The 17,550-nt window shown below is 42.4% G+C and overlaps 1 protein-coding gene across 1 annotated transcript in view; it reads left to right on the top strand.

Moving 5' to 3' along the window:
• Nucleotides 1-17,305, top strand: part of LOC128844969 (protein FAM169B-like) — a 92,138-nt gene extending 74,833 nt beyond the window's left edge. Inside the window, exon 10 of the transcript XR_008446574.1 lies at nucleotides 17,267-17,305. The gene's annotated coding sequence lies outside the window, so the exon portion shown is untranslated. The remainder of the gene's footprint in view (nucleotides 1-17,266) is intronic.
• The last annotated feature ends 245 nt before the right edge of the window (nucleotides 17,306-17,550 follow it).

Here is a 17,550-nt window from a genome sequence, read left to right on the forward strand (position 1 = left end):
TTGGGCATCTGAGTATTAAAGACAGTAACACTTTTCAGGTTGCTTTTTGTTAAGTCTGCAGCTTTGGGGCACGTGGTTCAGACCCTGGGTCTGTGTTAGACGTCATTCTGTCCACTGATTTCCATCATGTGCATTAGCCACACTGAGTGACCTTCATAGTCTTATTGACTGTCGTCCCTTTAATACCTTCGCCTGTTGTCTTACGGTCTTCTTGTTGTGTCATGTCTGAAATTGGTTTGGAAACTCCCTAAGGAAGGGCTCTTGTCTTTTATATGCTTTGAGAGGCACCTGGCACACTTTCAATTGCTGTTATAATAAAAAGGAAAATAAATAAATAATAAATTAAGAATTGGGCGCAAGGTCTTTAATACGCTATACAGTTGGAAGGAACATGACTAGTTCACTGAGGCTGATGTGCTAGGCTGAACATAGTCAATTGAGTTGGACCCATATGTGAATGTGACCCTCAGTACCTCACAGATCAATTTTTGTCCAGTCCCGATAATCCCAGCCACGCTGGGTCACCAGTGGTAGCCTTGTTGACTTTCGGCATTTTTCTCTTCCCTTTGAGATGCTCAGATCCCTTTGGATAATCTTGAAGGACAATCATGGGAGGTCTCAACCAATCTATTAAACCATGGGGGGAAAGGCACTGTGCTACAAAGTGTTTCACCTCTAGGTTATTGCTTACTACCACTACAAATCTTCTTTGAGTCTGATCGACTTACATTATTCATGTTGTGTCATACTTTCCTCCGTGAGTATAATCGGTGTGAGGGCAGAAACTTTGGGTCCAATAGGATCGGTTAGGGGTGTGTGTTTAGATGAAATATTTGCAAATAACACTGGAAATAATCCTGGAAATATCTAGCTGCCCTTAGCGCACATGTCAGGGTGGGCGGTCTGCCCGTTGTCCATATGTCGGGTTAGCGCTATTTAGCAATGTGAAGGGTGCCTTTCCTTCCGGCTGCTGTCGTATGACTTAGGAAGCTTTACTTTCTCCTTCAAAAGGAAATGAACATCATGGAACCCATAACAAAGCATTGTGGTCCATTGTGAAAGAGGATACTGCAATTTGCAAAGTGGAGGTAAAGGTTCTTCAGGATCCAACAGCTTGCTCTGCAGAATTCATTCTGAGCAGCATGGGTACATTGTGTCGACAAGGGGTTGGACTGGTAATACATTCCTGCTGTCCTCCCACCAGCATGATACTGACCTTTGGTTTTCCTTTCCACTGGGTAATTACATGGTTGCATCACCTCCAAATGCCCTTTCCCCCGGCCCATGGCCTGCTCTTTTTATTCTCCCTTCTGTTGCTGCCCCCTCCATCTCGTGACTGTTTGCTCTTACCCCTCTCCTGCTGTCCTGCCCACAGCTGACTCCCTATGGACCCCTCACTAATATCTCCTCTGGGTGGGTGGGTGGGTGAGGGAGTGAAAATAGGTGCTTCCCTTTTCATTTTTGCTTTGTTGCTGCTTGTTTAACCTTTAAGCAGGTGCTTAGTTGTTGTTCACCCGGTGCTGGTTTTCATGGGATCGTCCCTTGCAAATATATAGAGAAAGGGCAGGAGACCAAATGCAGATGCTCACCACTGTATTATTTCCTGTGAGGCTGTTAAAGGCCATTTTCAGCTTATCCATCCATCTTTGTCGATTTGCCTCCTGTGTCCATCCACTTGTGCATTTATTTAGTGATAATACAGTATTAGCAACTGTATCATCCCCTCGGATTGTAATGTCGCTTTTCAGAATAAAGCCAGAGATGCAAAGTACGCTGAACCCATTATAAAAAAAATAAAAGGGCTTTCCTTGATGGCATTTAGCTCAATAAACACAGTTTGTCAGAGATGTCTTTATCTCCTTGCATTTAAACGATTAAATGTTGGTAAAAATAGCTTCAGAAATAAAACATGAAGAGAGCTTCTGGCAAAGCCCTGTCCAGTTTAATTCATACATTAAATATTTGCTAGTAGGGTCAAAAGCTGAACGCTTAGATATTTTGCCCTTTGAATGAACCGAGCTAAAATAAAGGCAAGGAAATCAGTTCTGCAGAAGCTCTCTCCAGTATACTGGGATCAATTTAAACATCAAAGGTTTCATAGATCATACAGACAGACAGCTATATTATTATGGGCAATTAATGCTCAGAGAGGTGTTTCCTGATTTCTGAATCTTGTGCAGGGAAGATAATATTAAAAATGCAGAGTTTTAATTATGGAAAAGGTAATCCTTGATCCTTCGCTACTGAAAAATAGAACAGTTTATTTTGCATTAATTAATGTAGAAAACCCCGCATCTAAATCTCTGCATCGATGCCACATTTTTACAGTCAAACTAGCATTTATATTTCTAAAGGTGATTTTTAGACAGCTCGATAAATAAATGATATGCTGGTAACCTCCAGGTGGATGGAAAGACGCTCATACAATGCAAATTGGCACAAGATTACATAACAGTCAGCGCTCTGTTGGTTTCAGATTGTGATGAACAGGTATATACAATGCGTTGGAGCTAATCTTTAGTTTAACACCTCTCAAAACCCATCCATGTCTTGGTAAGGATGATGGTGTATGAAAAGAGGTTAGTTAGAGTGCACAGCAGGTTATGCACAGTAAAGGATCTCAGTCCAATCTCTGTCTCCTTTAGGTTTGAAACTAGAAGTATCTTCACTATAATATACTTGGCTTGGTGGGGCCAAAAGCACCAGATACAATCAGCTTTGTAATTAAATTCTGGGAAGGCTTTTCCAAAACAGCTCACTGATTCTGAAGCTGAATTCTTTGATTTTGGTTTTGAGATTGAGGAAGCGAGCAAGAGTCAATTACTATAAGCAACTTGAGCTAAAATTCCTTTAATTCTGCTGCAAGTCTGCATATATCTTCAAAGACACTTTGTCAGACTTGCGCAGACACCAAGTTTCAAACATCCGCTTTTTCTCCGGTTCAGTAATCTCTTTACATGACTTACTTCTACAATCGGGTGTCAACCAGGATCTCAGCATGGGAATGAAAGACTCACATGTAGTATGTAAGTAACATTGTAATGTCAAGATTTTTTTTTTAAAGTGATGACCTAAATCTAGGATTCTTTGTTGAGCCACCTAAAGAAGTAGCGTGATTTTCAAAAATGCTGAGCACCCAACAGCTCCCATTTATTTCAATGGGTACTGGTTGGTGGTCATCGCTTTTGAAAACCAGGCCACTTGTTAAATGAGCTTTAAAGAGCCATTTTTGAAAATCATGGCTAGAAAGTTCTCTTCTCCTACTGTAGATGTCCAAAACCATTTCATTCAAATAGTGGGATGAGTTGCCGACCAGGTATATTTCATCTCTCCCTCATATACTAATAAAAAGTACAATTGCCATCAAAAGGATCAATTGCCACATCCAGGTTCCACTGGGCATTTTGCCATTGATTTAAATTGGATGCATCAGGGAATTTTTATTGTGTCAAAGAAGCTCTTGGGCTAATAGTTTTTTGTTGTTGTTCTTAATAAGTATTTGCCTGATTCAGCTCGCATTGAAATCATTGGAATGATCGCTGACCAGTTAGAGGAGAGTATGACCTTTCCCTATGGTATAGTGGAGCTTTCACATGTAGAAAAGTCCAGAATATCCTAAATTGTGATTTTCTTGCCAACCCTGTCTTGGCCCCTTGTGTTTACACAGCATTTTGTATTGCTTTATGCGGTGTTAATTTCATTCCCTTAATATTAGAGCTGGGTGAATACTGCAAATATTTGTATTTAAAAATTACTAAATAAATAAACTGAAAGTAAATCTGTGTTTGCTTTCTGTGAATATTCTACCGAAAAGACAGGAATGTTTGGGGAAGCAGACAACTTACAAACAGGAAAAAGATACATTTCATTGATAACACTGTTCATTACAAGTTTATATAGCTTAGCAGACATGGAGAAGACTTTCCTGAATGAAGTCATGAAGTCTTCCTCATGGCTTTGGGTTGACACTGACCTGGTGAGCTGAGCAGCTGTGGACATGGTTTACTGGAACTTACACCGCTTGTAGACTTCTTCCACTTTGGGGGCTGTGACTCAGGGATCCCACCTGTTCATGTTTGTCTGGTGTTAGCGTGAGCATACTCCCTGCTTGCTGTCCTCAGGGACAACCTGGTCCTGTGCTCTCCTAGTTAGGGGGACTGTGGGCATTGTTTGATGTCATGTCTAGTTGGAGATATAACCTCCTCACCTTGTGGTTAGCATGTGTGACCCTAAAAGCACTCCAATGTGAGATGGTAAGGGGCTCCTGGGTATGTAACAGTAAATCTCAGCTGATCTGACCAGCTGAGTGCATCTTGCACACTGTTGTCATAATATTTATTTAAAAGGTCGTCTTATACGATATCATCTGAAAACTGATGACACGCTAGTCAGTATTCTCACTGTAAAATGTATGTAACAATACTATATGAGAAATTATAGCTATTCTCCAATATTATGTCTTGGAGTCAGTCGACAGGCAAAGGACGCAAAACATTTTTTTCTAAACAAAGGAAAAAGGCAAACACCTCTTTGGCTCAATTGCAAATCGAGCCAAGTGTGGCCAGGGCTGGGGCCAATGGGTTATTTATTTGCATCAGAGATTACAGGGAGATCACTTGCATTATAAATCACAGGAGACTGCAAAATTAACATGGCATTGGCTCGCTGGTGGACACAGAAAGCTGAGCCCCAAGGAGGGCTTCCTGACTTTGAAGACAAGGTAAACTTTGGGGATATGTGGAACGGCTGAAAGACTTTGCGGGAGCCGTCACCTGACAAAGAAGCCAGTGCTTTGTATCTATGAAAGATGGGTCCTCCTGCTATACATGCTGGAGAATGCTGCCAACTTGGCGTGAGTAAGAAATGATGTCGGGCGAAGCTATATTTTGCTAGAATTAAGTTTTAGACACTAGAAAGCATGTTGTGTTTGTGTTATCTGTAACCCTTTTGTAGCTCTTTCATTGTTGCTTGAAATCACTTACATCTAGGTTCTTCGTTAATAAACTTGATTTTAGTTTTATGACAAACCATCTCAGTGCTGTGTATCAAGGTGGGGTATATACTTAGGGTTGCCGATCTTGGTTGGACGTATCCTGGAGGTTTCATTGCATGACATAATCTTTAATTAGAGGTTAATTTCTAATTCCTGGAGACTCCAGGACAATCCCTATATATATCCCAGCTGAGCTAACAAACTGTTGTGTGTACTGACTTTTGGGAGGCAGCAAACTTGGTAAGATAAGAGAACCCCACAGGGGAAACAGCTTTGGGGAGACTTGGGACTAGACGGGTTGTTGGGGTCACCCTACAAGGAATAACTGGGCTGGTGGAAGCTCAGGGTGAGAGACCTTTGTGTTGAGGGCAGACTGCTGGTGTCACGGCTCTGAGCCTAAACCGTATAGCCTAAAGGCACTTAGGATTACAGGGCAGGCAGGGACACAACCCCTTGTTTGTCTGGGTGAACCCCCAAAATGACATAGCGTGACTACCAGCCTGAGAGAGCCAAATCCTGCTCACCTTTCTCTCATTCACCTATCCACTCACTAGATATGGCCTCCATCAGAGCAAGGCTGATGTGTTTAGGCTCAAAATACCCTATTCCTATACACACATAATTGGGCCATATTCTCAGTTGGGCTGTATTGGCTTCCGCAGAGTAGTGCCTGTTTACACCAACTGAAGATCTGGGCCTCTGCTGATATCTCAGTCTGGCTCAGTATCTTCTAACCTGGTGTAAATCCTTTTCAGAGTTGGCCAGAGTCCTCTCTGCGCCTTTCGGTTACAGCTAGGTAAGCTCTCGGACCAAACGCTCCTACCTGGGATGTGTTTAAATAGGGATCGGCATCTATATTGGGCCAGTGTATATAAGCAATTGAAACTCTAATAGAAAATGTAACCTTATTGCAATTAAAAACAGAAAAAAACCCTCCTAAAATAGCTCAAATGTAAGGTTAATTGGAGCCAGAAATGTCAAACTAATGTAGCAATTTACCCTGGGAGATTGCCCTGGCCTTTGAATATAGCAATAGTACTGACTACTGAGTAGAGTAGTGAAGAAATATAATAGGGTTTTATGTAGTCCCCTGTCATATTAAACATTCTTTGCAATTAATTTCTTGTTGCAATATTATTTTCATTGACCTATATTTTTTTTGACCTCCCACATGCTTTAAGCTACCAAAGCAGGGCACAAGGAAAGTCAGATTTCTTTAAAAAAAAATTATCTTAAACCAATATTAAGATACATTTTAAAATGTATATTGATGAGAGAGGCCTTAAAAATGCCATTGGCTTATTCTAGAAAAGCATCTGGGTGACTAGCTGCACTGATTCATTCAGGAATATATTGGTTTTGCACAGCTTCTACTCCTTTTCTACTGGTAGACCCAGTTCAGGGGTTTGGCTGGAATGAGAACTTCAAAACTTCTCTCCCATGCACGGAAACCCAATGTTCCTATTCTAGGTGGCACTTTTGCTTTGCCAGGTGGCTGACTCTATTTTTTTTTTTTTTGCGCCATTAACTGGATACAAGGCTAAATAGGCCGGTAGATTGATCTGGTATGATATAGCCTAAACTCCTATCCTACCCCACTCCATGCCCTAATAGCACCTTTTGCTCAACAATAGAGGCGTTAACCTCAGAGTCTTGCTCCAGTTCCAGGAGTTCTGTCTGTCTAAATGCCCCACGGCAGTCTCAGTTGGATATAAGGATCTTTTTCACTTCCTGTACGACATTGCTGCAGTGATTTGGCTGTGTTTCTATGATTGGTCAGGTGATGGCTGGAGGCATCTATGGTCATAAATTGCAGCAGGAGCTTTGAGATGGGAAGTGATACACTAACAGAAGATACTGATATCTTGTGTCAAACTTTCCAGTTGACGTGATGGTAGGCGCAAAGAGAAGAGACTAATAAAGTGGCAGCAAAGCAACAGGTTGCTAGTTTTGCATTCGTTTATAGTAACTCCTAAAACACAAGCATAAGGCTTTTCCCAACAGGGCTTCTTAAAAGTTATACCCGGTGATTGTGAGGAATGTTCCCATAATGGGATTTGAACCAAACATTATTGAATCAAAGAATAGCAGCTCTAATCAACGGAGGTTAAGTAGGATCCTCTGTAATTGCCTGGAGTAACAGAACTTACGGTATATCTTCTTTCTTATTACACTAAACGGGGGGAAATTCAGACAGGGAGTTTGGGGCTATTTAGGTCAGTAACTCTCAGATCATGGCCCAAGAAGGTGATAGGGGGGTCTTCAAAAGTAAAGCTATATAGTAGTGTGATGGGTCGTCTCTCCGTCCATCATAATTTAGAATTCAAGACTCAGCTTTTTCAGATATCTTTCCTGTTACAAAAATCAGTTGGAGCTGCCTTTAAATCAAAGAGGAGACATAATATGGGGAAGCTGTTTTCCCATCTGGACCAAGTTGCTCAGCCATCTCCCACCCCAGGTTGTGTGTCTATGCTTCTTCCCTGGCCAGCAGGCTAAAATAACACCGCAATAGCATAATGCCTGTGAATGCGAAGGATTGGATCAAACTCCATTATTGTAAAATTTTCTTGTGATTTGTCAACAGATTCCTTTCATTCCCAGCTTCTTTCTTAGCCTAGACAAAATCCTTAGTGGGTACAGGAGTAGCCATCTCAGCAGAGTAAATAAACATGTAACAGATTATTTAGTCAAAAAAACCACGCTCAGCTAAAACCAAAACACTCAATATTTCCCAGTGTTTACAATCATTCTTCTTTTGTTGGGTGTTAGTTAGAGGCACATCCATTTCCAGGAGATCCTTCCTGACACACAAGTGAGCAACAGTCACTGTCCAATGGAAGAACCAATCTGATATATAAAGAAATATAAATTTCTGATTTTCCGATCCAGCTTAACTTGAGCATATTCCTTGGTGTCTACACGCTCTAAAGACAGACATTCACACACACGTACGTATGTAGTTTCCCATTAAGACTTTCATGCTCACAGGTGATGGATTCTAACACCTGCTTGAGCAGGGGATAACATTTTCACCTGCAAAACCCATTTGTCCAGTGTATGGGGGTTGGGTGCAGTGGCAATATTTAATTCTTCCTTGACAGATTAATAGAAATTTCATCTTGGCTGCATTCACCAGAAATAAAATCCTGCAGCTGATCAGCATTGCTCTTGGTCTGCAGTTTTTACTTTGAGGTTGAGGCCATGTTTTATGGCTATGCGGGTCACATGCTTTGCACCTTTGTCTAATGGGTCCCAAGGCATTTTACGGAATGTATACATACAGGCTCAGCTCACCCACCCCTGAAATACAGCCACCTCTGGGATGTAATGTGTTGGCAATTCAGCACCAGCGACACTACGCCCCAGTTGTTAGATGAGGAAGTGAAGAATATAAGTTCTCCAATGCAAACTGCAGGGGGAATTTTAGTGAGGCAGAATGTAATTACCCAAACTGGAATTTGGCCAGGATCCTGGAATTAATAATACCCACTACTCTTGCAAAAAGTGCCATGAGATCTTTAACGACCATGAGTGGCTGGACCACGGTATTATGGCACATCCGGAAGATGGATATTAATCGGATCAGAAGAGTGCAAATTTCATTCTTGCATGCATATGTCACCTTATGGCTGACGGTTGGTGTTGCAGCCTATATTCTGGATTCAGAAGGGAATTTAGGATTGTCAGCAGATAGAGATTAGAAATTTGTAGTAGTGCAAGACCCAAGTAAGACAGGAGGACAGACGCAAATGGTAAGGAAGAGTTAAGGCTTGTGTGGAGGTGCCATTAACACGTTACTTGGGCAGTACTGCCAGTTACGTCAGGAGAGAATCGGATCTGTGAAATCTTCAGGGATGAAATGGATAGAGTAGGCTAAATTCACCAGTGATTTAAATGACAGTGTAAGTTACATGATGGGTGCAAATGGGTTGGGAAATGGATGTAAATGGGAAGGGAGTGTTCTCTTATTTGGTGTGGCAATCATGAGTGTGCAAAGCCAGTGTAACTTCCACAGCAGAAGGGGAAGGAGTAGGAGTAGAAATTGCTTTAGCCAATGGGACTTTAATAAAAAAATATAGCTTTTTTTCATAGTGCTGTATGAAAAATTAGTTTCTCAACAGATTTCAAATGATCTATCTAGGTTCCTGTCCTGAAGCCCACCATCATAGCACCTGTCTATTTAATTGTCTGTCTTGTCCATTTAATTTATAAACTTTTCGAAGTAGGACTGTCTTTTTATTCTTTCTTTGTACAGCATCTTGCCTGATGGAATTCTGATCTCAGTTGGGCTCCCTAGGCACTATCATAATACAAATAATAATATATGACTGGGAGACCAAGGAAACCTGTATGTCTGTAGTTTAAATATTTTTGTGTGGTGCTTCTCATAAATGGAGCCCTGGTACACTGGTAATTTTCCCATAGCACAGTCTTATCCAGGGGGAGTCTAGCGTGCTACAGGATATTGCCAGTTTAACCACCTGGACTGCCTTTAGTGCCAGTTTCAGTGCTGTGTCAGAAATATTACCCCCATTTAAGATTAATTTGTGACAAAATGTCATATTAATACAGCTATATTTCCCAGGGGATAAATATGGCCTTTTGAAGAGCAGCTATGGCAGTGTGCGGTATAGTACTACAGAGAGTTATGAAGAGACTTCTGCTTTAGCAAATGTCAGGCTACCAGAAGCGTGGAACAGTTTGCTGGCGACTATAGAGTAAGGACTGTCTTATTATAAGAGTGGGGTTGTGATATTTTCCTCCTCTTAATCCATAGCTCATCCCTAATTGTGTTAGCACCTTTTCGTGACACCTGATTAAGAGTCTGATGAAGAAACTGTCAATTACCTATAAATCTGCATAATTTATCACCATTGCATCATGTTTGTCTTTAGGGGTGGGGGTGACGTCCCTGTCAGAGGGCTGATTCTTATCTTTGGCTTTTTGCAACGTTGTCAGTGGAGTTGCTTCTGATTTACACCAGTGTATCTAAGCCCCCCCGTTGCTGGTGAAGAACTTACTCTTCTAGGGGTAAATTCAGCACCGGTGTAAGCAACTGCAGTTCCGAGGACCCCAATAATAGTTGCACCTGCTTGCGCTGGGCTGAATTTGGAACAATATATCGTATATTCTCTTTGTATTGAAAAGCTGGTATTTCGTTGCACCTCACGTACCTGCAATGTGCCTTGGATAGATCTGTGCTATTGAAACTAATTGAGAGATAAGGTGGGGGAGGTAATATCTTTTATTATTGAAACTAAATGTCACACCAAACTTCTTAACAGCCCTTAGATGCAAACAAAGTGAAGATGAACTCTCACTCCCCCGCCAAATAATCTTTTGTCTCACAGCGTTCCAAGAAGATGACTCAGAAAATGACAAGGGAACCAAACTACAAATTAGGCTCTGGTGTTTGTTGGAGACATTTGCCACCGGTAAAAATGAGTTATTGGAACAGTAAAGCCGAAGACTTTAGAGAAGCTTTGATTGACAACAATAATTACAGCTATTCCTGTCCCCTGTCCCTCTAAGAAATGTAGTGTAGGCTGGGTGTAATAAATGTATCAAAACAATATTCTAGATCTTGGCAGAAGTAGATCTAGGTGTACATTGTCAAGAATATACTCCTTACAAAGGCATGGGCATTTACAGTCACAGCAGTTACACGGTGGGTTCGAACATGTACTTGAATGACCAGTCTGATGACTAAACTGTGCCATTGCTATGATTGCAAATGAGGAATCTTTCTTGTACCTAGTGTAAATATTTATTTATGCATTTAACGTTTTCAGATGAACAAGCTTGCCTGAGCAAAAACTATTTTGCATGCATAAGGCTTTGTAGGGTCAGGCCATGGCAGTTTGGGTAGAATAAAAGCAAACCCTAATTTACGAAACACATTCTGACGTTCAATAAGAATCTTTTCAAGACAATGGTCTATACCAGGGGTTCTCAAACTGGGGGTCGGGACCCCTCAGGGGATCGCGAGGTTATTACATGGGGGAGTCACGAGCTGTCAACCTCCACCCCAAACCCCACTTTGCCTCCAGCATTTATAATGGTGTTAAATATATAAAAAAGTGTTTTTAATTTATAAGGGAGGGTCACACTCAGGGGCTTGCTATGTGAAAGGGGTCGCCCATAAAAACGTTTGAGAGCCACTGGTCTATACAGTATAGCGCTATGCACCATGGGGCTTTAGAGCGGCGACTGTCTTTTGTTAGATATTTGTATAGTGCGTACCACAATGGGGCCCTGGAGCCATGCAAATAATAAATAATAATAGTCTTGGTGGTAGTCAAAAGCCTCTCTCTTTGTCCCCCTGGGTTGATACTTGCCTCTTATTTTCTTCTCCTGCTTTTGCAATTATGCTTGTTACCCAAGGACTCCCGCATCCCTCCGACCCTCTCACATAGTGAAGGGACCTGCAGCTGCACTCTGCCAGCAAACTGCTCCAACAGATGTTTCTGCTGTGAGATCACCTTCCCTCTTCCATCTCCCAGCCTGAGATCTGGCTTCTTTTTTCTGACCGCGGTCTGGGTGTTGTAGAAGGGAAGGTGTGGCTAACCCCTATGCCAGAGCCAAGCCAGAGGTAGGAAAAGATCGGTAGAGCATTGGTCGGCTTTATTTAACCCACTGAATCATGGTAAGGGGAGTTGAATGGAAAATGCCAACTGCTAGTCAATCCATAACTGATGGGAAAGAGTTAAGTGAAGGGGGGAAAAGTAGGGAAAAAACGTCTTAATGCTGGGGAATGCTGGCTTACTTATCGGGATCATGCTGAGTCCAGTCGTAATTGGAATGTATTCTTTGTAAAGTTTATTGGGTCCTGGGGCAGCTTGTTTCTGAACCGGTCAATTAATCTATTTTTTTAAACGAGTTAGGGGATTTCCTTTTGCAGAAAATCACCAGGAAGCCTGACCAAATGCCCAGATCTTGAGGAAAGAATGACCTTAACATGTCGAAAACCCTTCCTGCACAATTAGGAGAGGAAATAGACACCTCCCACTACAGGTGGCAAATTGGACCAATCCAGGGACAAAATAGATGGGATTTCACCATTGACTTGGGGGTCATGAAGGGAGGATCACCATGAAACAAGATAATTCGAATATGGCTTTGAGTTGAAGGAAATAAAACTGTTGAGTCTCCCTGCTGAGAGACAAATGATTTCTATTTAAAAACCTGTTTGTTCCATGTGGTAACTCCCAATGTAGCAATAATTAATGATATCAGAAGGTTACAAAAGACATTCTGTTGTGCTTGCTCTGTTCTAGGCATGAAATTGGATTAATGTGAAGATAAACTTAGACTTTAAATCTGTGGAGGAAATCAGTAATTATGTCAAAATTCACAAATATTAAGCTGGTTAAGTGAGTCAGATTAATGCTCATCTATCAGCTCAACCTCCTGCCTTATCAGTGTTCTTCAGACACGTCAATTTCTGAAAATACTTTTCAGTTTTTAAGTAATGGAACATCATGAATGATGCAGCCTGTGAAATTCATAAGAACAGCCCTGTTCCCAGAAACATGAATATTTCTGTTTCAGTAGCATCCTGGTTGGGGCAAAATTGTGTTTGCGCTGTACAAATACACGGTTCCTGCGTTGCAGAGTTTAAAATCCAAGATAAAAGTGATATCCAAACATGCATAGGGGATCAGAGTACCATCAAATATACATCACTAAGGATACTTACTAAGGGGACTGAATTCTTCATTGGAATGCACTGGTTTTGAGGCAATGTCCATTTTTATATAGGTATACAAAGTTTGTGTGTGTATAACATTATTAGACATAGAAAATATAATCTTTGTTGTTCAACTCCCTAGTCACTGGACATTTAGGCAGCAAGAATCTGTATAAATTCAGTAATATCAGGTTCTTGATTTAATTGGATACAAACATCTAAAACTACTTCAGATTTAAAAATGGGTCTAGTGGCAAGGTGCTTGTAATTTGAAGATAAGGTTGTTCTTGTGTATGTCACTTAAAAATTGCAGGCCAAGTATAAAATAACAGAAAAAGGAGATAATAAAGCAGGAGTTGCACTAAAGAGACTAAAACAACAAGAAGTCCGGTGGCACCTTAAAGAATAACAGATTTATTTGGGCATAAGCTTTCGTGGGTAAAAAAACCTCACATCTTTAAGGTGCCACCGGACTCCTTTTTCTTTTTGTGGATACAGACTAACATGGCTACCCCCTGATACTTGACACCATAAAGAGACTAAGGGTACGTTTATACTACCCGGATCGGCGGGTAGTGTTCGATGTATCGGGGATCGATTTATCATGTCTCTGCATGCGATAAATCGATCCGCGAATCGACACTCGTACTCCACCTCGGCAGGAGAAGTAAGCGGAGTCGACGGGGGAGCCGCGGCAGTCGACTCGCTGCTGTGAGGATGGCCAGGTAAGTCGAACTAAGATACTTTGACTTCAGCTACGCTATTTGCGTAGCTGAAGTTGCGTATCTTAGTTCGAACCCCCCGGCTAGTGTAGCCCAGGCCTAAGAAACAACCTTTTCTATAGGGGAGTAACCCTTCCTAAATTCATCCAACTTCATAAAACCTGCACTTCCTGGGAAACTGGCAAGTCTTCTAAGGAAAATGCTTATTGCTGCCACAGCTACTGTCCTGATGCTTTTACCTATTCCAAGTAGCATTTCTAGTAGGTGTATGGCAATATCTGCCATTTGTTGGAGAGAGTAGTAGGTCGTGTGTCTTCTTCATAGATTTCCAACCCCTCTCTTTCTCCTCCTGTTGTCGCTCTCGTGGAATCACTTGCAGTCTGGCTCGGTTCCAACTTCCCCACACCAAAAAGAAATGTAGTTCATTGTAAGATCACAGCACGACCATGTTATTTTAAATGGCACCTCAGCTTTCCAGCAATGATGTCTGCTGGCAGCTCAGGTTTGACCATCTTCAGCCACTTATTTTTTTAAGCTTGCTTTTTACTCGGAGCCCATCTGACTCCTTATAGCCCCATTGGAGTCAGAGATTCCAGCTGAGATACATGTGCTCAAGTTAAAAGATGATTTGCAGGTCGGCTATGCAAGTCACGTTCTGGTCTTTCTCTCTCCTTACCCTAATGAATTTACCTTGAAAAGTTATAGCTCATGGAGGAAAGATGGCTGAGCCGTAACCTTGGGAGTGAGACATCATGGATTCTAGTTCTCTGTGTCATCTCTGCTACTGACTTCTTGTGTGAACTTGGGCATATCACTTAATTGGAAGCCATACCCACATGGTGTGGCTCTCTGTCCTCCTCTGGTGATGGCTAGGCCATTTAGAGATTGAGCCTGCTACAGTTTTGGTTAAGAGAGCTAGGTGTTTTAGCTCAGGCAGTAGAGGCTCAGTGCATTAAAATCCAACCGTTTCTCACACAACGAGTCCTAGTGGTGTCAGCAAGACTACTCATGTGAATATTCACCAATGTGAGTTGGGCTGAAAATCGTACTCTGTGCTTCAGGTTCCCTGTCTTTACCATGAGATGATCGCACCAGCTTATCTCCTAAGGAAGCTTAATTAATTAATGTTTGTAAAGCACTTCGAGATCCTTGGACGGAAGGTGCTACTGAAGCACAAAGCATCACTGTACTGCAAAGTAAATATTATTTAAATGCATCTTACTTCATATTGTAATCACGTAAATGTATGAGGAAGGAATTGAAATGAACATTGTAAAGATAGGTGTAGTCTGTATTGGGGGTTGGGGTGGGAAGAGCTCCAGTCAGGCCAACAGGGCAGCGCATGTGGGGGGAAATTCTGTGCCTGCCCAAGGCTTGCAGTTGGGGGGGGGGAGCACTGCCCCTCCTGCCCCTCAAACTGCGCCCATGATTGCAAAGCATATCAATTCAGCTTGTTGACAGCACCTCCCCAAATTAGTGTGGCCTTCTCGCAGCTGCACGCCAAGCACTGCAGCTACATTTCACTTGTGATTATTCATTGATACATGCATCCAATATTGATACGTGAATGAGAATGTAAACCTTGACCAAGTTTGAGAACCTCAAAGACGACCAGGATCAGCATGAGACTCTCCTGCCCTCTGACTTGACCCCATTCCTTCAAAGAGTCCAGATTCCCTTTTATTTCTCTTTTAGGTAGCCTCCTATAATCTCCCCTCCAGCTTCTTTAGTGGGAGGCCAGCTGTTTGCTCTGATTCCCCATCCCAGCTCTTTGGAAGTGGCCAGGTGGCCCATTTCCTGCATCCTCCCCAAATCCTGTCGTGGCGTCTTTTGGGGGGTGGGCAGTTTGCTTTTGTGCAGCAGCAGAGCTGGAAACACGCTTCTTGCTGCTAGTGGATGTTGGCCCTTTCGCTCTGGGACTGAGACCCATTAGCACCCTATGCTGCATACTACGATAGCACTGCAGATTGCTTCCAGATTCATTACATGGTCACTGTAGGGAACTGAGGCGACGTCAGACTTTTGTGCTCAGGGCTGGCTTGCAGTGGGTGTGAGGAAAGAGGACAATCCAGCTCCTGAATTATAGTGAAACCCAAGGTGATCCAAGCCACGCAATGCCGATATTTTGCTGAATAGGACTCCCAGCTAGATAAGCTATTGACAAAAGCAAGCTGGGATTTACTTTTGAAACAACTCCTAGTTCTATCTGCTGGGGAAAGGATTTATAACAAGGAAGCATCCCTATAAATGACAGTTGCCTGTTTTGTGTGTGTATTCCCGTCAATTAAAACCATGACCCAAAATATCCTTCAGAACTGGAGGGCAAAAACTCTACCCTCCATTACAGCTGGGCAAGCACCCTTTATTCCTTATTCTTCTGTATTACAGTAGCACCGGGAGCCCCCAACCCAGCAGTAAGGTACTGCTGTGCTAGGCAGTTACTGCCCTGAAGAGCTTACAACTGAACTAGACAAGTTTAGGAGAGAAATACAACATACAAGCAGAAGGTGGGGAACAGACTCACAGAGAGACTAAGGCCCATTAGAACCTCAAAGGTAGTTGGGCACTTAACTTCTAAATACCTTTGAGGACCTGGGTCCTGGTCTACACTGGGAGGGGGATCGATCCAAGATACGCAACTTCAGCTACGCGGATAGCGTAGCTGAAGTCGAAGTATCTTGATCGAATTACCTGGGGTCCAGACGGCGCGGGATCGACGGCCGCAGCTCCCCCGTCGACTGCGCTACTGCCGTTCGCTCTGGTGGAGTTCCGGAGTCGACGGTGAGCGCGTTCCGGGATCAATATATCACGTCTTAACGAGACGCGATATATCGATCCCGGATAAATCGATTGGGGGGTAGTGAAGACATACCCTAAGTGATTTACTCAAGGTCAGACAGGAAGTCTGTAGCAAAGATGGAAAATTGAACCCAGGATTCTTGGGTTTGTAGTCCAGGGTTGCAACCACAAGACCTTTCTTGAAGTTGCACAGGTGTAAAGGGGTGGAGGTAGAGTGGGTACACGGAGGCCCCGAAATATTGTATAAAATACCTGGACTAGTCTAGCTGATGGGTTTGTCAGTATGAGGAGGCCAATGGGAGATTAGCTGTTCCTCATTTTATTTATTGTTGTTTGCTTTATTATGCACTGTTTCTCATTATCCCACTTGCTTTTCACGTTCTACCACCACGCAAAGTCCTTTTCATATCAGAGGCTGAGTCTGTAGCAGACTCGACCATCAAATCCTCTCTCTGCGAAAGAAACATCCTTCACTTATTACTTCTATTTTATTTATTTATTTATTTATGAGGGCTTCTAGTTTGAATTTCTTTAACGATACTCTGGTTCTTTTCTTTTACTGAATTTTAACAGCTCCTTCCTGTGTCGTTTGCAACTGGACAAAGTTGGCAGCTCTCAAAATTTCTTTTTCCTCTTTGAAATGCGCAGATACATTCTCCTTCAGTGATAATGGGCATTGTGCTTCCTTAGAAATATTTTTTTGCGGCCCTATTATTTCTCAGCCACTTCAGTTGGCAAACTGAAGGCTTGGAAACAAATTAGCTTGGACGGCAGCCCAAACTGTCAAAATGAGCCTTCCATTCATTAGTGAATCATCCACCTACTGTATTTAAAGCTTCACTCCGACTTTTCTAGACAGCTTCTCGGTTGAGTTCTTGGATTTTTTCCCCCGTCTCTTTTAAACTTGCTACTCCAGTCTACTTCACTTACACCCACACAGCAAACCTTACATCTCAGTTTTCTGGAAGTAACTAACTAATGTGCCGGTATACAAGGTGCAGTTGGGTATCATTGTAGAAGATATTGCAATTATATATGACCTGTGCTTCATTTCTCTTCCAGTTGCATGAGGCTAGCACTTCAATCACTTTGTCAGGAGAGAACAACCAGTGAGGAAAATGTCTGACTCCTTTGCAAGCATTAAAATCCTATTCTTGAGGCTTCCGTGAAAATTTCTGGGAGTAAGGTAGGAAAGTCTTCGGCCTCCGTATCTGTTCAATTATCTGCTTAGCTCCTTTTTTGTGTTTTAGTCCCTCTTTTTGCCTCTTTCCTGTCTGCCACTGAAGAGCTACTCAGAATAGTAAACACTGCTAGGAATGCCTTGCAGCCTTCTTGTCTGCAGATAT

This window comes from Malaclemys terrapin, chromosome 10, assembly GCF_027887155.1.
Source record: "Malaclemys terrapin pileata isolate rMalTer1 chromosome 10, rMalTer1.hap1, whole genome shotgun sequence".
NCBI lineage: Eukaryota > Metazoa > Chordata > Testudines > Emydidae > Malaclemys > Malaclemys terrapin.